Genomic DNA, 22,946 nt, shown 5'->3' on the forward strand with positions numbered 1-22,946 from the left:
CGTTCCACAACGAGCTAACACGCACTGTAAATAAATTCCCTTTCAAGGACAGTTGCTTTCTGCAGCTCAACATAATAGACTTCCATAACTAATTAGATTACACGCTGAATTCATTTCCTTTTATTGAAGATCAACCACTTTTTGATGCATAATTCATAGCCCGTACCTCGTTACCTGTTTCTGCGCATTAATATCCCCCGCACTATTTGAATTGCCTCGTTTGCATATGCTAAAATCCTCAGCCCGCGTCAGTCTGGAAATTACACATTAACTTGTTATAATTATTGCAGTCAGGCCACTATTGATTTATGAGACTTTTAAAAACCAAATATGTGTAGTTGCAGTAATGAATGATATTTTAAGCTTCTTCAGGAAATTAAAAGGCAATGGCTGCCTTAGGAAATGTTCCGCTTGCTTGATTTAATGCATGCCATCGCTGGAAGGTGGTGTGACAGAGTGATTCAGACCTGTTGGACCACTCCGATGGGGGGGAGTTTTATTACAGCGAGCGAGGGGCACAGATCCAGCCGTGATAAATGACCCAGTCACATGACTGAGGAGGGGAAAAAAGGCCTTGGAAGCAGATACTACGCCGACTTTCCACACGTCTCACTCATTGGCGTGTTAATACAGCTCCGAGTTGCAATCAATACCTACTTTGCTGGCTTATACTTACAAAGAGAAGCCTACAGGGTGACAAAAACATATTATAAGGGGGCAAAGAGTCCATAAAGGTATACTCTGGTGTCTCTACTGAAGATGAATTATGGCTGACTTGACACCGCTGACATATTGGCGTCATAAATTATTGGGCATACAATAGTCTGAGAGTTATCAGGCTACTAAATCCTTTCCAAAGTGAGATGGGGTTCTTGTTTAAAATCTTTCAAAGATCAGTCAAAACCGGAACAACATGGCACGCATTTCACAAAGACAAAACAAGGCCAGAAATCAAATTGTCGAATGGTGTTGGCCGACGCTGTCCGCCCCCCCCTCGCAGCACCTTCCATTCAAATGAATAATTTTTCGGTTAATAAGACTGCAACAGTCAAATGTGATGTATTGTGTTCCACTAGAAACCACAATTACATTCTCCGCTGAGAGATAAATGTTTGTTCTTGTGCTAATGAGAAAATTAGAAGACAGCAAGATAGGAAGGGCGATCCAACCAAATATTTGACTGTAAGCTCAGACTTTTGTGTTGTGGTATAAAATGGGCCAATGTGGGGGGGGGGGGGGGGTTCAGTTATCAACATTTCATTAGTTCACCGTACATGAACTTGGTGCAATTCAACTCGGGTGGGGATTAAAAAAGGTCTCCCAGTTGGTTTAGTTGTTGGATGAGAATGCTAAACTACAAATTAGCAATTTTCGTCACTGCTGAATTTCATATTTCTGAGGGCAAGACAGCAAATAAAAAGATAAAGATGAGGACCTACAAAATACAAGAGGATGCAAGACCCATTTCTTATATAATACAAATGACTGCACTGCATTATTATTATTTTTTGAGGTTTTGTAAGAAATTGAAAATAAGATAATTGACCTTTAACAACATAGCTGTCATTGTTAATGGTGACATACCTGTAGTTGGGATGCACCGATATTAGATACCAATACAGTATTGGTACTCGTAAAATTTCACAAATACAGTCAGGCGATTCAAATTTTGAATCGCATGACTTCAATAATTAACTCACGATTAATCGCAAATTTTAGATCTGTTCTAAATGTACAATAAAATGTACAATACATTTTTTTCTAAGTTTTCATACTCTTGTTAACATAAACGTTGAAAAAAGTTAAACTAATAGAAATATGGCTGCATCTTTTAGTCATTGATACAGTAATTTCATAATTCCTAACATTGAGTAAAAAAAAAAAACGAGTGTGATATAGATTGTGTTGGGGTCATTTTTTTTGCCACTAGATGGCATAATTGCATTTGTAAGACATTGGTGACAGTTCAGTGTATTTTATTTTCATATTAAGCGTTATCTAGTCTTCAACATGAAGTAAGTTGTGAAATTCAGCACATTTTTAAAATGGTAAAATACAACTTGACCCCAGTCTCCACAAATATATGAATTATTGTTACATTTATTACTGCTAAAGTTTGACGTGGGCGTGACTGCTGCGTTGCGATTGGAATTCCCCCAGTACAGGCTTTCCAAGTAAGGGGGTGGTCATTAATCGTGCGTTTAAAAAAATTGTGTCATAAAAGGAGCTTTAAGTTAACTCACAATGCACCAATTTTGACACCACTAATTAAAATAAACACTGCAAATGGTATTCAATTGCAAATGCTTGTACTCATACTCGTTTTGAAAAAGTGGCATCAGAATGGTGCCTTTAAGTGCATTTGGTGAACACATTAGATGAGTTAAACTTGGATTTTTTTTTTTACAAAAATAAACCAAACCGGTGCGTAGGTTTGCAAAGAAGATCAACTTATTTGAACCACTGATAATCAATGCTAGGTGTGAAAGTGCCTTTAAGCAAGAGCTTTGTCAAAACCAATGTTCACGAAAATGATGTTGAGAACTGAAGTTAGTTTTACAAACACACTGAATTTGAACACTAATTGCCATAAACTGTGTTTAGTGTGTTGCACACAAAAAAAGACTGAGCAGGAATCAGCCTTTTCCATTAAATCTGTTTACTGTAAGTGACGATGTGCATTTTTTTTTTATTAAACACTTGTGGCTGAATCCAGCGCCCTCATCAGCCATTGTGGTCGTTTGCCTTACAGCCCATCTCATTGCATTTCCCACAGGCAGCATCCGCAGCAAACGGCCTTAATAGTGGAGTTTATTCAGCCGTGTCTTGTGAGGTTTACTTACCTCGCTGCTTGCTAATAGAGTGCGCTCGCTCGCTCGCTCTGTCTGTCTGAATGTGCTGACTCTCACGCCGTGGCTCGAGAGGACTAAAAGCCGACCCTCGTCAAACCCTTTGAAGGGGGCGGGAAAAAATATACAAGCGAGCGAAGTGGCGAGGGAGCGAAAGTGAGAGGAGGGCAGCAAGTGAGCGAGCGAGTGGGGGGAACAAGTGCCCGCTCAACCTGGGAATGTCTGGAAATGTAATTCTTATTTCTATATGCCTCTTTGATCGGAGGAGAAGGAGCAAGCGCGGACAGTTTTGCTGTCATCACTTTCACTCGTACTCTGGCTGAATTATTTATGAAAGACCTCAATGGAAGCTACGTGACGGCTAAAAGGCTTTTTGCCAACAATACAAAAAGCAAAAAAAGCTTCTCAAATGGACAAAAAAAAGTGATGTTAAAGGATGCGGACTCTAGCATGTAAAAAAAATTGTTAGGTGAAAGTGGTTTGTCAGCTTGTGTTTATACAAGCTGCTAGTGAAAGTAGCACAAATGTACTTGGTAACATAGCATCCGCATATCTGTGACGGTCAAGCTAACTAACACAGTGCGTCCGCAGAGGAACTCAACATGGCCTCCAACAATAAAAGCGCCAGGCTATTTATCAAGCAGCAGATGTTGACTTCCCTAAATAGCCTGGCACAGAAAAAGGCCCCAAACTAGGCCATTATCACAGAACAACTGAATGCATGCATGGTTGGCATACATTTTTTATTTTTCTAAGAATAAGACTCAACCTGAATATTAGCGACTTAGATCAGAAATGCGGTCACATGACACTGTCATGTAAATACGTTTGTAACCCCTTTTTCATGTTCTTTAGTCTCAATTAAGAAGTTTCTCTTTTTATATCGAGACCAGTTAAATGTTCATCCATTCACAGATGATGTTAACCTAAAGATGGCACGCTTGCATTGCATCAATTGTATGTTTATTGTCGCTGTCCAATAAACAGCCTCTCCCTGTACTGTTGTTTTTATATGACACAAAAAGACTCACAAAATAATTTGATGTTTGTTTTTGGATACATTACATTTTGTCATTTACAGATCCTTAACTCATTCACTCTCAGCCATTTTCACTGAAGCAACCCCCTTCGCTCCTGGCTGTTTTACTGGATTTTGACAAATTTTGCAAGGCCCACAGAATATTGTGTTCTATTGCTATAAAAACATGGAACCTACCAAAAGAAAGATTAGAGTCTCTTCTTTCATCAGGATATTTCTATCTGTTTCCGTTTTGCAGCAATTGGCATTAGAACTAAGTTGGGAGTGGAACCATTGTTTTAAGATCTGCAGCGTTGACATTTTGGGTGACGTGTGATGTGGCCTTACGTAGTTTTGCTCTCACTTTCTATTGAGCTTGCTGCAGGACTGATCAGGAAACAAGCTCAATCTTTCACTTTATTTTTACAGCTGCTTTATCATTTTCGTCTGGTATAAATTGTGTGCGGAAATAGAGACAATATTTAAAATTGGGAGGTCACTTGTGAAACAAATGATTCCAGGCTTTATTTACATTTGAGCTGCTAAGGATATTTGAGGGCCTCACATGTCTGCTGGCTTCAATTAAGCAAGTCAAATAGGCAAAACAGAGAAATAGATACATCACATATTTGCTGCCGTCACTAAAAGAAAATAACGATGAACTTTCCCTGAACCGGACCCCCTTTAATGGCGCGGCCTCATGTTGACCCAGCAGAGTCGCCGGGAACCCGATACTCGCCAACACACTACGCCGCAGCGGGCAATCGGATTACACGGGGCCCAACACGAGTCCAATTTCAACGCAGAGACGCAATAAAAGCCCCGATAATTGCATTCACGTTCTCACCCCCGTTTACAGGAAGTGATAGGCGTAGAATAACGCAAAAGGGGACGGAAACGGCGACTGGGATCTCATTACGCGCAACGCCGCTAATGCAGTGATTACGATCGGTTATAAATCAATCGATATTGTTGAGCCCAAGTGAGCGTGCCGCCTTTAGTGGATTTTGTTACACACATCTGCCGCCCTCCCGTCTTTCGGAATCCAACCCGATTATGTCAACAGAGATGGTAATATTATTTTCCGGCGGTTCTGATTGAGCCATTAACCTTTTATCTGGGCTTTTGTTTGACGTGCCTAAAAGGTAGGCATGAAGATATTTATTCCATTTCCGCTGCTCGCTCGGCCGACAAACAAACGAGTGAATCATTCCGTGTGTAAACAAAAGGCCTCTGCAGGTCTCCGCCAATCAGACCTTATAAAATATTAACCCAATGTCATTGCCCTTTGAAAATCTCTCACCTAGAATTCCCCTAATTGTTCCTTTTCTTTATCTCTCCGCCACAGAGAGTAAATAAATTAACAAAATAGCTTTTATCGCCCCGAGTAACCTTTTAACTGAAGGATTATCTGGGGTTTATTTTTCATTTCTCCATCAGCGATAGCGGAGCGTGCACCCATTGATTGGTTCGCCGGGGTGGTGACCAGCCGTGAAAACAAGGTCTTATTGATAAAACAAAGCGCCTCCTTACCTTTTTTTTCAAAGTGCCGGGTCAGGCAGAAACACAGACGCTTCGGACCGTCAGGGACCGGAATATGCTGACTTGATGAGCTTTTATATTTATTTATTTTTTATGTATTTGGTCAGGTCAAACAGTTTAAAAAATCCCCTGGGGGGTTAACCGCTGCTTGAAGGACTTACTATCAATAGAAAATTCAATAGTGTATTGTTAGACAGAATAAATCAACTCTAAATTAAATATTAAATGCAAGCTGGCATTTATATTTTTAGAGAAAACAATTTAACAGGATATGGATGATTTGGGAAATATCAAGCAGTTTCATTATTAGACGGCAATATAAAGTTACAGTAAAGTTAAACTTAAAACACAGGCAGCATTTTTCACACGGGGATGTATGAAGAATAAAATGTTTCAATGACGGTAGGTAAGCATTACAAAGTTACTGGATAAAGGTACATTTATGAGTCAGAAACTCTGCCAGACCCGTCGCCAGACCTCAGTCTAAAGGAGGTCACATGCAATGGGTGGGTGTGGGGGGGTTACTATTACTATTACTATTACTCAACAGACAGTGCTTACTACTTACTTCTCGTTGCTCCATATTTTTTAATGATATAATACTGTACTCTTTTCACACAGTGCTGCCACACACAGTCAATACTCTTGAATGGTTCCCTTTGCCATACCCGCCAGCATGTATTATCATAGAAAACATTTACAATACATATACACAGGTCCTGCCTTGAGCGTTGTACGTGGACGTCACAGCCATATTGGATGTGGCAAAGAGACACCATTTTTGAAAATGCCTTGTCATTCTCTCCTTGGAGATTATCATCAAGATGGAACTCATGGAATTCCTTTTGATTGTATTATATTCTTAATGTGCGCTTTATTTTTCACAGGGATTTCAATGACATTCAAAAGTCTCAGGAAGACTTCATGCTCTGTGATTTACAGTGAGCCTCAGAGTTCACTGTTGTATGGTGCTTGTGCACTAACTGTGGGGTGTTACTGTCATCAAAATTAAGCAGTTATTTATCTTACATGATTCTTATTTTGTGTCATTATTATTTTTACTTAAATTAGACTCCAAATGATCCACTAAAGTGTCACGCTATCCTTAAGACTAAAGTGTAGCTATAGGTGAGACTGCAAGTTCTGCGCAGCGGATACAATCTTGTTCGCAAACACGAGAGTACAGATAACATCGGGCGCCCATGCAAACGAACATACCAGGAACAGACGAGCGTTTTGTAAATCATTTACAAATTGAGACCATTTCCTCTTCCAAACGTATCAGTGCTTTAAAAGATGAAGACACAAAAGTGTTAAATAGTTAAAGGGGTCCATCATCTTTCACGCAACTTTTGACGTTTTTGTTTGGATCATCACAACTGATTCAATATCTTGAGTTTTTAATCACCCTTGTGAGACAAAATCAGTAAATTGTAGCAAACTGTTAAATAAAAAAGGCAATAGGTATGCATTAAATATTTCCTTCAACATACAGAGAAGAAAAAAATGGGATGATTTATATTTCCTGCTGACCTTGGCAGTCTATTGCTTGTGATGATCGTAATCTCACAGTCACACCATGATACATGGGAATATATTCGCTCATCCATCTTTTTCATGCAGCCATCTATCCCTGCGCCTCATCTTGTATCTGCACTCGCATTCAACTTATTCTTGGATTATCTCCATCAGCTTCCCCTTGCACCTGTCAAACAGACGCCCGGCGCAGGTAGCCGCATGGACCTTATCTTATCAAGATTGTGGGCGAGTTGGTGAGGGCGGGGAACAGTTTTTATTTATTAGGGATGGGACCGAACAGCTGCATCCGCCTTGCAAACTCTGAACCTTTTGTTGCACAACAATATATGGCAGATCAAATAGTGAGGAACCAACCCAACCGAGGCGGGGGTGGATAGGGCTAGCAGCCGTTCAGTCCCCACTAAAACCCCTCTTAAACTCCCGTCTGGTGCCTGATCCCTGTGTGGGCGACGGCTTGGGATCAGGAGTCGCTAAGGGACTGGTCACTTCCCAGTGCTTTTCTACGGCTTGATTGGAACTGTCAGCTCAAGTGTCGGCGGCTAACCTCCAGTCAGTGAAGCGCATTTTTACGTAAAATAGTGCCTAATATCTGTCAACATCAGATTGGATCAGGGCCGTTATCCGCCCAAGAGCGGTACAAGGGGAGCCTCATGGGAATGTATAGGCAAACTTTAAATCAACTGTTAAAGCCATCTATCATACAAAGCTCTTGCTTCATGACGGGATAACTACTCTGGCAAAAATCTACTGGCAAAAAAGACATTTACAATAAAAATTGTAGTAATGATAGGCCGCGCTTTTTCTTCTTTTTTTTTATGCGCGATTAATGACTTGGGGAATTCCAGTTGCAATGCAGCAGACACGTACACGTCAAAATTTAGCAGTAATAAGTTTTTTTTTTGTTTTTTTTTAATATATATTTTTTAATATATTTTTTATATATATATAAAAAAAGCAGTAATAAGTTTAATAGTAATGCATATATTTGTGGAGGCTGGGGTTAAGTTGTATTTTACAATTTAATTTTCCAAGTTACTGCATGTTCAAGATTAGATAGCTCTTAATATGAAAAGAAAACTGCACTGAGCTGTCACAAACGTCTTACAAATACAATTATGCCATCTAGTGGTAGAAAAATGACTTCAACACAAATCAATATCACACTCGTATTTTTACAGTACATCCTTTTTAATTTTAACTCAATTGTATGAATTATTATGAAATTACTGTATCAATGACTAAAATATGCAGCCATATTTCTTAGTTTTACATTTGTTCCCACTTAAAACATTTAGAAAAAATGTACATAGGATTTTACATTTAGAACAGATAAAACAAATTGTAATTAATCGTGAGTTAACTACTCAAGTCATGCAAAATTATAATCATCTGACACCCCTAAAAACTAGCTTTTCTTCACTGATCTGATTATAATAGAGATAATACAGTGTTTATGGTGTTGTTTTTTTACTAGCGACATTTTGCTATGATGTCAAACTCAGGCACCCCACCTGCACTCTGAATCGTACCCTGGTGATGTGAACTGAACTGTACAGCTTGACAGAAATGTAGTGCACAAAAACTAGTAACAATATTTTTTTACAGCCTCCATGTGGAACTATTGTTCAAACTCACAGAAAAGTTATTACATCGACAGCCGATCGTACTCCTCCAATCTTTTGGGAGGAGACTTTCTCATAATCGCATTCCATTAGAGCGGTTTGAAGCCTCTCAGCTGTGAAATTCAATCTACAAAACATCTAAAACGCCATAAATTGCTGATTATAAGGCGCGCTTCATTAATAGCAAAAAAGAAGATTTCATAATTGCCGCCACCGCTGCCGTAACTACGAGTAAGAGTGTTTAGTATCACATCAACAGGCCGCGATAATGAGTAAGCAGACTTCCCACATCACGGCAACTGACGAGGAATGCCTAATTGGTTGACTTTTCCATGCCTAATGGATGATTCTCTTAATTAAAAAGATACTGTAGCAAATGTTGGGAATCAGATAGCGCTTAAAGTAAATGCAGTTAATCAAATGTACGCGAGTGCACAGTTCCAAGAAAAGCCCCAAATGAGATGGGTTGATATGATTGGCTCCAGTATTTATTAAGCGCCTTTGGTTAACAAAACAGACCAGGTTTTATCTTCAAACTACGAAGAAATGTCTCTTTTTTTTCATGAACTGTGATGCATATGAAACAAGTCTTCAAAACAAGGCTTTAAAAACTTACCCAGTCAGGGTGCCTTTGAGGATATTTAATTAAAATCTAATCCTGCATTCATTAAGGCTCACATAAATTAAGCTGTCATTCATAAGATTTATGGATTCTCATTTGCATATTGCATACAATTCATCAATTACTCAAGTATGAAAGGAGCGTATTTCCCTTGGAGCTGCCTGCTAGCCTGCCAACATTTGAAATGAGAGAAAGAGCACGACTGTCAGGCATTCACGGCAAACTTTTTTTTTCTCCGCACAATGTCTGCCGCGCTGATTAATCTCATTTCCTGAGCATCCCTTACAAGATACGTACACAGCGCAGCTACACTTTTCAACTTTTTCAATTATTTCTCCTGTCCTCTCTGAGGAACTCTGAAAGCAGGACACGGGCTACTCATGCAGACTGGAGGCTACTTGTGTCTTTATGTATAAAACATGTCCTTTTTGCCAGCGTAATCATAAATTAGAGAGCGAGAGGCTGATGGAGAGGAAATGTCGTAATTTTATTACAAATCCCATCAGGCAAATATTCCATGTGCCATAACAGCATATTTCCCGTCATGTTTCAGAGGGGTAGGATGCATCCGGCAGGCAACAAACAAAGACGATAGCAGGTGCAGGGAGTGGGAGGATATAAGAGGTAAGTGGTTCGAAGTACGCTCAGGCAGCATCTGACTACCAAGGTTGAATTTGAAACTTTCACTTAATTTAATCGAGTTTTCGATGGGTTAACCCCATAAAGCCAAACATATCATATACAAGACATTTTGAGCCCTCTATTTCATGAGTATAATTTTTTTCCATTAAAACCCTGACGTATATCATCTGACACATGCATTGCACGGATAATCCATTAGAGGGCAGTATCACCCAGCTGATGGCTTTTCCAGCGACCTTGCAAGATGCCCCAGTTGAGAAAGGAGAGACGCCTGTACTTATTAATAATGGGAAATGTTCTTTCTGATTTCTGGAAATACTAATATGTTTGATATGCCTGTTTATTATTATATTTTTGGCAGTTATAAATGTACACATTTAAAGCATTGTGACCAGATGCATCAAATATGACACAAATCAAAAGTCATGTGGAAGTTGATTTAAAAAAACAACAACATTTTTCATTTGTTAAAAAGGACCTCTAAATACTCTATGTACAAACAATCAGAATTTTCTCTCATATATTTCATGGTTCAGGCTTTATAGGGTTAAAGCAGGTTCAATTACACAAAGTCCTCATGTAGCTAAAAAATGCATATCGTGAAAGCCCATCAGAAGGCGGAACAAACGACAATTTCCTTGGTTGTTCAAGAAATTATTCAATCAAGTTGTCGGAAGTTTAAGAAATGTTATAAAGTGCTAAATTTAAATAGATCATCACAGCAACCTGACTCAGTTTGCTACTTATACTGACATATTACTGACAGGCCAAATAAAGCAGAAATATTTTTAAAATACCCGCTTTCAAAAACATGGTATCAATTTGTCCATCCATCCATTTTCTTAACCGCTTGTCCTCACAAGGGTCGCGGGGGGCGCTGGAGCCTATCCCAGCTGGCTTCAGGCAGTAGGCGGGGTACAATTTGTGAACAGCGTATTTCATTATCAGAAGTAAGAAAACTGATGAAAAAATGTTAAAAAACTGAATGTACAGCTTCTTTGACGTTGATCTTGGGAGCCGAGCACTCCTAAAGGTTCCATTCTGAGAGATGGAGCAGCGAAACAAAAGCGCGGGGGAGCATCTTAGTGCTAAACACATAAAAAAGTCCTTATTTGGATGCGAGGCTATGGGAATCGCAGCGAGGAGCGGGTGCTTAAAGCGAGCCGAGCGTGAACGAATCTAAGATAAAAGGTCAGGCGCAAACAACAAACAGGCCACTCGCCAGGACGAATGGAATTAATTGACTCATTAATATGCATGGCTAATAAAGCTGGAAATCCTAAAACAAAAATCATTGTCAAGCATTTCCTTTTAATGGCTCTTATTTTCAGCTTGAGAAGAGCGAGTCTACAGGGCGTATCAATCTTTAAGGGGGGTGTTTTGGGGGGGCGTCTCTCGGAGTCACCTCACTGTTGTATGCTCATGTCCTCCCCGGCAGACAAAGGCGGAGTTGTTCTGCTGCGGGGATTAATTGAGAATTAATCCCGCTTTCTGGCAGCGGAGCAGACCGGCAGTTAGGAGTGAAAGTCATCCTGAAGGGTAGTTAATTGGTTCCCCGTAGCAAGAAGCTTAGGAGAACAGAAATCAAGCTGCATTTTTATTCATGCTCCCCCGTCATTATTGTTTGAAATTGTCGTGGAGAGTGACTTCAGACGGAGTCAACAGTTAAAGGCTTTTGCTTTTAATTCTGGCAGTGGGGTGATGGTTAACAAACGCCGAAGAACCACAAAAGTGGCGGGACTTGAGCGTCTGAGGGCTCTAAATTCCTGATGAACTGTTAATAGTTATTAAGAAATGAAGTTTTGAGATGTAGCTATGACTCTTGGATGCTGTATAACTGGGCCTCACATTACAAGCGTTTATTACATTTTTCTTATCAGTGATGCAAGTAAATTTTCTAGATGTTTTTTTTTTTGCGATGGTTCCAAATATGCCCTTTTATTCTCTAGCACGCTAGGTTTTCACAATAATAATAATAATAATAATAATAAAATACTTAATAATGTTAGGTAGGTTTTTTCCCGAAACGTCATAGCTATAAATTACAACGCAAGATACAAATCCATGTTGTGCAAGCCTTTATTGATCAAACATAAAAAAAATGGATATATCTCAAAAACCGGATGTGCTTAGAAAAAGTAGACCGAAACCAAGTACCGATACCACTTTTGATACATAAAATGTCTACCCCAAAACACAATGAGAGGTCATTTTAAAGCAAGATGGCTCAACATTCACATTTTGGAAATGTGACAAAGAAAAACAAAATCCAACCATCCTCCCTGGATAACATACGTCATTTCTGGGCTTGAAATGTTTTCCCTGTTTTGGGTGGGTTTTTTAGGTTTATTAAAGATGAATTGCTCGTGCTATGCAACCCTAACTCTAACCCTGCGATTGACAGACAACCAGCCAGCCTGGGATAGGCCTCTGCTCACGTGACACCCTGAACAAGGCAAGAGGTATTAAAAATGAATAAATGAATGGAAAACGTTCCTGTTTTGACAAGGTACTCAAAATATGGTACTCAAAATATGGTTGAATCATTAAAGCAATAATTGAAATGTATTTCTCTGACTAAACTATGTGAAAGATCAGTTAAAAAAACACACAGACAAAACAAGCAACATATTGACTTGAGAATTTAGTATGATGTTGCACAAAACTAAATATATTATTACAATTAGTATAGCTGCAAAATACCCACGGAAATTTTGAATTGGACTGTTGCTTCTTGCTAGGTGGACTACTCGTAGTACTTGTAGAGGTGCATGTAATAGTAGTAGTAGCAGCAGCAGCAGTACTTCAGTACTTGTAGTAGTTGTAGTACTTCTATTAGTAGTGGTACGTGTAGTAGTACTTAATGTAAGTTCTGTGTTCATGGAATTTTGTAATATTAACAAATACAAATCTTATTGACAGTACAGTCATGAGCATAAAATGGTAGCAATTCAACAAATTCTTCCAAAATTCCCTTCTCAATATTTGCTCAAGAGGTTTTGAGAAAGCAGCGACAGCCACACACAAGCTCAAGTTGAAGCTAAACAGGAAGGGCATAGTGATTAGCATTAATTGCACTGAGGATTGAGATCTTGTGTGAAATAGTCAACAAAAATTATCTTCTGTTTATTCCCGTTTTTTCCCCCCCTCGCTCTCTCTCTGATTTCCCCAATAATTAATGAAAAGTAAATACGGAGGAGGAGTCCAAAAGCGATCTGGGCGAAGGAAAATAAATGTTTACACAAACTTGAGTGTTCTCTCAGTTTGTATACATGCAAAAAGGTTAAGGGATCGGGTCTGTTTCTAAATGTACGACCCCCTCACCGTCCCTCATTGCTGGGGGAGTGTTTATACTCCGATGGTAGTACTGATCAATTTGGCCAGCTGTGCTTTAAATACAACAATAAGAGCCTGGAAGCGGCATGCATGGAAGGAGAGGGAACTTCTGAGAGGAGCCCCTCCACTCCTCCTTCCTCCCTTTTAGTTCAAAGCCTGTGCATTCCCAGACGAGCATTTGTACCCAGTTAAAGACAAATCAAAGCGCCTCCTCCGCAAGACACGGAAGACTTGGATTCCGTCTGTGTACATGTGTGTGATCTTTTTTGCGGAAGACTGCTTGAGCAAAGAACAGGAAATAACAGGCGCTCCAAATCCCGACTGGAGGGGTGGCGTTGAGCTGAACTTTTAATGTCGGATTCACTAAAACTGTTATCGACTGGCTGTCACACAAATAACTCTATTCGGGAGAGCTACCGCATTGCTCCAGACTTCAGAATTCTCTTTACTAACAGGTCTCAATATCAACAGTGTACGTATAAATATTGCTGTGGTATACTTTCCAGGCTAGAAGTTGTCAGTCTAACACTGACTGCTTATTAGTGTCAGTACGTACTGTACGTTTAGCGTCTTATTGTCATTGTTACCTTACTTTATGGATATAAAGCCAATGTCAGATAGCAAAAGTCTATTGTTGAAATGCAAGGTTTTTGTAAAAAAAACTCATATTAAATGGAAGTCAGTACACACCAGCCACCATTGAAAGTGCCTCTGATTATCACCAAATAAATAAATGTTCTAGTAGGCTTTTCCGGACATTATGTTTCTTTCAAGCAACGCCTGAAGATTTTGCGCTAAGTACTAACTGCTATTTTTAATTGTTCATAATTCTCTTCACCTTGACCCTGGCCTAAGCTTCAGCTGAGGAGAAAAAAACCCAGCCCCAAAGCATAATGCTGCCAAGTGCTACCAACATGCTTTACTATAAGTATAGTGTTCTTTTGGTTATGAGCGGTGCTGCGTTTGAACCCCAAAACTTCAAAAATAAATAAATAAATATAATATAATAAAAAATAAAAAAAAATAATAATACAAAATGTTAGTTAACAAATATTGTAAAAAAATCCACAAATAGGTGGATACACTTGTCTTTGTTTTTATTCTCCAAATAAATAGTTATTTTATTTTACAAAAAAAAAACAAAAAAAATTAAATCACAAAAAAATGGAGACAACTACACTGAAATTTTTGTTTAGGGATGTTCGATACCAGTATCACCAATACTGACACTAAGTACCGACACCACCAGTAATTTTGATACATATTTCTTCCTTTCTTTTTTTTAAACAACAAAACAATGACAGGTAATTTTAATGTATCCCATATATAGCAGTATACCTTGTGTATGTGAGAATTGAATGGCAATTTTCTATTATCTTGTAAAATACATATTTTGTATAGAACACACAATACAATATTTTTTAATAAATAAATAAATGAAACTAATAATACAAATCCCTCCTATCTAATAATCCCAATCAAAATAAGTGGTTATACATCTTGTCAGACTTGGTAGTCATCGGTTCCTGATCGTAAAGCGTCCCACAAGAGGGTGGCAAATTGATACTTTGAAATAAGGCCTGGTATCAGCCGGATGCCGATACCTGGTAATGATACTCGCCCATCCCTATTTTTGTTTGTTTTTTGGATACAAGCAAAAACTCAAAACATAAATTTCATTGCATTTTTTTTTCATTGCATGAAAACAAACTCATTAAAAAGTTGGACATTCTGACAGCAACTTTATACAAATTGAGAGTGGGGCACGAGTGCATTGTTACTTCATCTCCCTTTATGTAAGAGTTGCACTTTATTGCGTTGCTATGATGTTATGGCGTTCCCAGAGCTGACGCAGCTTTCGCCATCCCTCCTGACGTACTGGATCGCTTAGCTGTGCAAATATCAGATTCCCAAAAATCCCCACGTGTGTGACAATTGTTATCGACTAGCCTGTCACACCTAGCGCAAATAACTCCATTGGGGTGATCTACTGCATTCCTCAAGAAAGACTTCAGGAATTCTCTTCACGGGAAAAAAAAACTTAATTTAAAAATAGCAGAGGAGCAAATAGGCCTACTCAGCACTGCCGAAGCGCAGCCTGCCAGTGTCCTCTTACGTGACGATATAATTCTTAATGTACACCCCGACGACACATAAATCTTCCCCTCCCCCCCGGCGAGCGTCACCTCTCCAGAATTCCTCGTGATGAATTGTTTGCTACATCTCGCAGACTAAAACCCTTCAACCTCTTCAAAGCCGGGTTTCTAATAACGCGTAGGTGCTTCTGCGAGGTGACAGCATGATGAATATCACAACAGACAGCTCCAATATGGGACAATTTTACCAGATCGATATCTCTCTCTGCAATATCAGAGAAAAGGAGCTGATATTAGTGCACAAAGTGTATTACAGATGGGCTACATTTCTCCTTCCCCTGCACTCCCAATGAACCTGCGCTATATTTCATCCGTGTCGACCGGCGCTTTACACACTCGCAAACTAATCATAGCACGAGAGCATCTGTTTAAGAATTATCCATATGTGTGTGTTCGTGCGTGTGTGCGTGTGAGACGCAGCCATAAGCGCATTCAACGTGGGAATGGACTTGAAAATAAACCGAAAATCGCAAGCGTGGAGGATACAGACGATTATTCCTAGTGAGAACAAAATGTTTTGTCACGTTCTAATAAAAGACGTCGCTTTGAGGCAGATGTTCCTATGCAACCGAAACGTTAACGTGGATTTGAAATGTCACTGCTCTTGTTTATTAGAAATGTCTTAGAGGTACATAGAGAAACTTTAAATGGACAACTTGGCATTTGTGTTGACTGGCGATTAGGCATATTCAAACTCTGGTAGGCAGCAATATTTTATTTTAAAATGTAACTGATAGAAATGATTATCAATGACAACATATCCTATGAGGCATCCTGTTAGTTTGGTACACTTTATTTATAATAATGTACTTATTTCATTCTTTTCATTGGACCGAAGATATGTTTACTTTATTTTAGTGGTTATTATTGTTTTTAACAAGAGACAGGACAAGTACTTTGAGAATAATTTGCAATCTGCAAACATGATAGAATATATATTGTTGACTGGGTATGCACGATAGTAGATGACCATAATGATGGCTCAAATGCAGAGGTGGGCGTGTCAATGGGTTTTGAACATCCATTGTCTGTCAAATTGAGCTCCCTAGCTCTACTTAGCATGCGCACATCTCAAGTCAGTAATATTTTTAAATTGCATTTAATTTATAGTACCTTTTTGACCAATATGCATGTAAGCAATTACGTTTACACGAAAGATTGAAATATTGACGATATAGGAAGATAATAGCGTAACGTAACGTGCTTATATCATACAATGTTAACTTCCAGGTCAGTTTCGAACGTTTTTGTTGTCACTTACAAATCAATGCTGACCACCATAATTTACGACGAGAACTTACAACTACTTTGAGTATCCAGAAAATAAATATGGTGCATTACTGTTATTATTATTATTACATTTCCACCACTGACTGTAGGGGGAGAAACAACAATATGCTAACCCTATCACAATACTGGTTTGCTCTGATGCATTAATCACCATTACATTATTTTGCTTTCGCCTTAACAAACAGCATCTTTCAATTTGTTACCTACGGGTTTGTTGGCTACTTGTTTTTAAAATGTCCAATCGCTATACTTTGAATATAAAAAATGTAAATGCATTACATTATGTTAACACTTTCTTATATTTACAGAGGTCGTCTGATTCCCTTGACTGCACTTTTCTCATACATTTGTAGGAGTCCCGAGGTGCAACGTGATGGAAAAATCACTCACGCAACATATCTCAAGGCAAATCGAGATAAATATGAGAATTAATTGTGTATATTTAGTCACATATTGAACCGTCAAATCTGTTTCAACTGACTCGTGTGCCCGTTTGTTAGCTTGATGAATGAGACGTGTTTCAACTAGTTATCATAAGCGGTATGCAAATATCTGCATGCAGGTGTCATTAGAGGTCCGAGTTTAATTTGGAGCAAATTGCAGCGCCGGGGATCCATCACAAACATTTATTGAGCCTCGGATGAATAAATCAATCACAAACTCTCGCCGACAAATGAACCGACACGTTTCTCTTTGTCCAACGCGGCGGTCAAGTAATGTGAGTCTCAGGAAATGCAAGGCGACACCTTCCAATGGGCCGATGACGAAGAGACTCACAAGTCCAGACGTCACTAAAATGCTTAATATAGGCCCTTTCTCTCCGGGGGGGCCGTGGCTGTGGGCCCCTTTGCTGTCAGCTGCAATCGGTTCTTTTGGTGAGTGCTCAAGGTTCGTTAAGGACTATTAATGGAACACAGAATCCCTTGTGCAGGGGAACTTGTCAGTGTTTCATTAGAGGTTGATAAACATATAATACGCACGTGTCAAACACTATGTGTGTGTGGAAAGGAGGGGGTGGGCAGTTATTTGAAGTGCTATACAACCCATCCTGTGGTCTCCTCTGGCTTTTGTAAGTTTTGTATTGTAAGTAAGTATGTATTCTAAGACAGTGGTCCCCAACCTTTTTTCCACCATGGACCAGTTCATACAAGTCCACAACTTTCGCGGACAGGCAACCCAGTGGGTTGGAGGTGCTTGGCTGTTCGGCGGCTGATTAATAAAAGACTACAACAACAAACGGAAATCCACTATGTATTTTTGTGTGCCTGTACTAGTAGCACAAACACCATAACAAAGGTAACAACAACGATTTAATATGGTGAGGTCACTATTAGGGATGCACCGAAATGAAAATGGTCGTCCGAAACCGAAAATTAAAAATGCTTGGCCGAAAACCGAAAACTGAAACTCCCGGAAAAAAATTATGCCAATTTTTAGTATCATTGCATTTATTATAATTAATTACAATTATAATATTATTATAAAATATTTATTTAGCATTGTCATTTTAACCAAGCACAATGTGCCCACACTGCAGACATGTTAGCTAATAGTACATTAAACACCAAACGAGGGTTGAGCATTTTCTGGCAGTGCGATTGCACCTTATAGTCAATGTAGTTTGCACAGTCGGGGACAGATGCGTGTGGCGGAACAAGGTGCGGCGCACTTAAAATCGGCACATTCAGATATTCACCAACATTTAAAAATAAATAAATACATTAGTTCGCAACCGCTAATCGGCTTCGGGAACGGACTGCAAAGTCACACACAGCGTCCTGTACATGTCTGCCGCCACCAGGAGATAGCGGTAAGTGTTTCCGTGTTTAAAACTGTTGATAGCAATAGAGCTAGCATTAGCTAAAGTATTTAGCACGGCCACCGGGATGCCGGTGAAAAAGTGGAAGCGTTCGAGGGGCTCTTATTTAAAAAAAAAACGGAAGGCCCTACGGTCGAAAGAGTGGCTCACCTGTACTGCAGTACACGGCAGTTCTGTCTTTTCGACCCACTTAAATGTACACCAAGCGACGCCCCTCTCCTCTGGTGTGCGCGATGACCCCGGGAGCTGCTGCTGCTGATCGGTGCAAACTTATGCAGTGAAAAGCCAGCAAGAAGAAAAGGCGGACACTCACCCTCGCGTTTGCTGTTTAATTCAAACAGACGCTTACTTGCAGCGTTTTTTTTCTTGCGTCACCGCAACCTATTTCGGCCATATTCTTTCGGGTTTAATTTTATTTCGGCCGAAAATGGCAAAAAAGAGCAATTTTGGCCGAAATTTTTCGGTGGCAGAATATTCAGTGCATCACTAGTCACTATGGTAATGCTTATGAATGATACGAGCAACAAAAAAATTGAGTATTTTGTAGATATAACAATAAATGTGAAGCCACATTTTTCTTTAACTATACCAGCAGCGCCCTTCTTAACTCTTTGACTGCCAGACGTTTTCAGAAAAGGGATGCCGCCAGTGCCAGCCGATTTAAGCATTTTGACTGATTTTCAAGGTCCACAGAAAATGTTCTGTTTGGACTATGGAAACACACGTACTACCAAATGAAAGATTGGACTTTCATCTTTCATCAGAAAAAAAGAGTTTGTTTCTACCTTATTCCGTTCTTTAGTAATCAACAATAGAAAATGGTTAGTTTGACCCAATTTCGCCTGTGTTGGACCAAAATACGGAGAAATCAAGCTTTTAGTGAAACGATATTATTTCATGCATTCTAGTGAATTTGACACTTCTTTTTGTCCATGAATGATGCCACAAACACCTAAATAGTGCTTTACTTCTATAAAACACTACCACCAAGAATGAAAAAGTGTTTTTTGATAGCAAAATACGTTTATTTACATTCAACAGTGTAACAATTTGACAACAATTTGGCAAACTATTTACAAATGTGTGCAACTGTGGTGCTATTTACAAATATGTGGATGTTTCAACGACAGTTTTTCTTTGTGTAACACTCTCCTGCGTGCAAGAAGACGCAACAGCATTTGCATGATCCATTTTATCCACTCCATTCATGGTGGCATCGTAGTCCAGAAACAGTGTCTTCTCCGTGATCAGACTGTACCCGCTCCTCCGATGAATATGCATTGGACTCGGGGTACTCTTCATTGTCCGATCGAATGTCCGCTTGTGCAGCTCCGCGTTTTCCGGCGTTAGCAGCGCTAGCCGGTGAGGCTTTATGACGAGAGAATAACGGCCGCGTATAGCTTCCAACTCCGGCGAGGTTGACCATCATCATCATCATCAATGTGCATTGGTCGATGCTTTTCGACTACTCTCCATCGCCCGATCGAATGTCCGCTTGTGCAGAAGTACCCGGCCGGCTATTGTGCGCGTTTTCCGGCCTTAGCAGCGCTAGCCGCGCTAGCCGCGCGTAGCCGGTGAGGCTTACTACGTGATCGTAAACACGTCCAGGCTTCCAACTTTGGCGTCAAACTCGCAGTCATCATCATCATCATCATCAATCTGCATTGGTCGATGCCAACTCTCCATCGCCCGATCGAATGTCCGCTTGTGCAGAAGTACCCGGCCGGCTATTGTGCGCGTTTTCCGGCCTTAGCAGCGCTAGCCGCGCTAGCCGCGCGTAGCCGGTGAGGCTTACTACGTGATAGTAACAGGCCAAAGCTTCCAACTTTGGCGTAGAGCTCGTTGTCATCATCATCGTTGACATCAATGCGCTTTTTAGTATTGATTGATGCTTTCCGTCTTTGAAAAAAATGCTCAAGCTGAGCTGCTTGTAACCGGTTGCTTGGTCAAGCCATTGTGGCTTGGATCAGCCATTGTCTCCTCAACACTCTAGCTCCGCCTCACGTCTTCTACTGACGCCCACGGTGGGCGGCCCATCCAACCTTGTGCAAAGAGAGTCATCGCTGCCCTCTAGGGGCCAAAACGAGTCTTTGACTAATCAGATCAGCCTGATTCTTTCAGCACAGCTGCCCAAGGCTTTCCTGCACCCGTTTTTGAAAAAAAAAAAAAAAAAACATAGGGGACGTCTTTTAACGTCCTCGGCGCCCTTCCCTAGGTTTATGCTAAACGTTTTATAACGTTTATGGCAGTCAAAGAGTTAAATGCGAAAACATAACAAGGCACCACAGAACAAATCTTAAGTCCTTGAGTAACTCACTCACCATAACGCTAAATTAAGAGCCGCTTGTCGCAGAGCCCATCATGCGTGGGAATCACCTGTAGCCGTAAATTCATGCACCTTTCTTTTTCTTCTTGGTCATAGGCTCCTATGTTGTCTCATCACTGACTTGTCGATTAGCATACTGAGAGAAAGATCAAGAATCGTAGACGGAGAGATTCCGGTCACTTTTCAAAATAAAATATTTTGAAGCCTCCTTTTAAGCTAATTAATTAACCGGAAGTATAGTAAGTTTTATTTATTCTTTCAACTGTGTGGCCCGCCGTGGCCGGGTCCAAAGTGGCCCACAGCCAGGTACTGGTCCGCAGCCCGGTGGTTGGGGACCACTGATCTAAGTGGGCATAAAAGTGAAAATGTTTACTCTTACAGTAACAGAAAGACCGACAAAGCAAACAGCAAAGGCTGTTTTTTCATGCCAGGCCACTAGCTGGCAGTATAGTTTTCACATCTTGGCTTATTCGTCATGTAAAAACTAAGACACATTTAATTGTTCATGAAAAAAAAACACTTTTATTGTTTGGAGATAATGCATATCATTTAATCTGAAAACTAGTGTTTATGTAAGGAATCAAAACAAGTAAAGTCACAAAAGTTTGAGATGCATTGTTTTCGATTGATAACAAAAAAACAGACAGGAACATGATTACATTCGAAAGTGTAGTTCCCATCAATTCGGGATGCATTTTTTGAATGTATGTTGTTTTGTTTTGAGTCTTCTAATGTTGCCTTCTGTTGAATTTTCTTCAGGTTACAGTACACCTGTGTCATATGGGGAAAATGAGTTTTCCCCATCAAAGTAATCCCCATGGAGTCTAACACTTTCCCAGCCTATTTAATATTTTCCTAAATTCACCAGACAAACTCTCACTTCTTCTCATGCGCTGAACGAAGCAAACCTCATGCTCCGAAATATAACTTAGTGACACCAGTCCTGGAACCTTTCTGACACACCTTGCCTGTAGCTGATGTAGAATTGTAGCTCATTGTTAGCACTCTGGGCTTACAAAGGAAATACATGGTTGTGGGTTTCGATCCAAACAAGTGTCTTCTTTTTTGGAAATCAAAATATAGTCCCCATAGTTTCTTGCCTTTATTGTTGATGTAAGAAAAGGCCATCCAGTAATAGTTTCTAAATGTATATAGCAATTAGAACACACAGTGAGTAAAAATTAAGACTTCTACATCTTATGTCGTTAAAACTGAATTAAGATGGGTTACTGCTAGCATTTTCCCGCCGCCATCACCATACGACCAAATTACAAGAAGCAGCGTAACAAATGCCAAAACATGTTGAACACGGCAACCTTCATTAGATGTAAAGAAAAGTTTGCCGGGGTCGACGTCTAGCTTTGGACCGTCTATTGTTCACTTACAGCAGTTGGGGCCCGAATGTACAAGAAAAGAAATGCGCCATATTCAATTAAAGTTATTTCCCGGCACTATAGAAGAAACAGACCCACAGCTGGGACTGTGGGTCGAGTTCACAAAGTCCTTTTGATCATTTGGCTGCAGTTTGAGAGTAGTTTGGATTCCCGTAGAGTACGCGGCCGAGACAATCTTATTATGATAATTGGGATCCATCAACTTCACATGCCACTAATGGAGCGAGATTGTGCTGATCAAGAGCACATCTTCCAATGTTGAAAGCAGACGCTCCGCGATACGTCCTGGTCTCCTTCCCAGTAGGCAGCGCTCTTCAAATATGGCGCTGGGAGCAACGGTTAGCTTTGAAGAAAAGCGGTCAAGTTACATCGACGTCTTCCCGCGAGTTACTAATTGCTGACCGTGACCGTTAATCAAGTTAATCATTTTTTTCTTTCTTTTGTACGCATTCTCTTCAAGCAGTGGGAAATATCACAGGTCCGATAATTAAAAACGTGTCAGGTGAAAGTCCAACGCGCTCTCTCGCACTGTATGTTCTCACATTGGTCGCTTTGTTCGTCCTATTAACCTCCTCGCCACCGGCCTGGCCTTTAAATGAAATCTTTAGCCCTTTACACGCCAAATTAAAACTGCCCTCCCTCCAGCGCTTTTAATTATTCTTCTTCGTTCTCTTCCGGAGAAACTTTTGTCTTTCTTCCTGCTCTCGCCCTTTTCCACTCCCACTCGCCGGCCAGCCAGGCATGTCACGCTCCACTCCTCCCTCCCTTCCTCCCACCCGTTTTTTTTTGCT

General features: G+C 40.1%; 1 protein-coding gene across 4 annotated transcripts in view; it reads right to left on the minus strand.

The window, feature by feature from the left end:
• dachd (dachshund d) overlaps window positions 1-22,946 on the minus strand; it is a 163,064-nt gene that overhangs the window by 77,598 nt on the left and 62,520 nt on the right. The window lies entirely within an intron of this gene.

Source organism: Leptonotus elevatus, chromosome 12, assembly GCF_054856555.1.
Source record: "Leptonotus elevatus isolate MCC_2025b chromosome 12, RoL_Lele_1.0, whole genome shotgun sequence".
NCBI classification, from domain to species: Eukaryota; Metazoa; Chordata; class Actinopteri; order Syngnathiformes; family Syngnathidae; genus Leptonotus; species Leptonotus elevatus.